The sequence below is a fragment of the Cariama cristata genome, unplaced genomic scaffold (genome assembly GCF_000690535.1).
Source record: "Cariama cristata isolate BGI_N322 unplaced genomic scaffold, ASM69053v1 scaffold25481, whole genome shotgun sequence".
NCBI classification, from domain to species: domain Eukaryota; kingdom Metazoa; phylum Chordata; class Aves; order Cariamiformes; family Cariamidae; genus Cariama; species Cariama cristata.
The window spans coordinates 1-466 of NW_009597921.1; positions in this window are offsets into that span (position 1 = coordinate 1).

The following is a 466-nucleotide window of genomic DNA, read 5'->3' on the forward strand; positions in this document are numbered from 1 at the left end:
GCCCCTCCCGGCAGCAGGCCCGCCCTCAGGCGTGCCGGGCTCGGCTCTGTGAGCAGCTGGGAGCCTGGCTTCCCGCACCCACCGCCCTGGGCAGGGGCTGCCCTTCGGTGAATTCATCTGTGTTGTAGTGGAAGAAAAAAGTGGGGATAACTCACCTTTCCTTTCCTTTTCCTTTGGGGACCATCAAACCAGTTGAGGTGTTACCTTCTGGTTTCCAGCTGCGCATCCACCACCTTTCTCCGGTTCCTCAGGGCTGCTGGAGGGTCTGGCCCTCTCCTGTCTCCTTGGCATGTCGGCTCCCACAAGGTGGTTGATTCATAGTCTTTGGTGCTTGTATTCGTTCCACTCCTTGTGTCTTCTATTACCTCTGCCGCTTTCACAGTCTGTTGTTGTTCCCAAATGCGCATATTTTGGGTCAGTTTTGGGACCCGTTCCCAAAACGATGGCAGGAGGATTATGGCTGGGA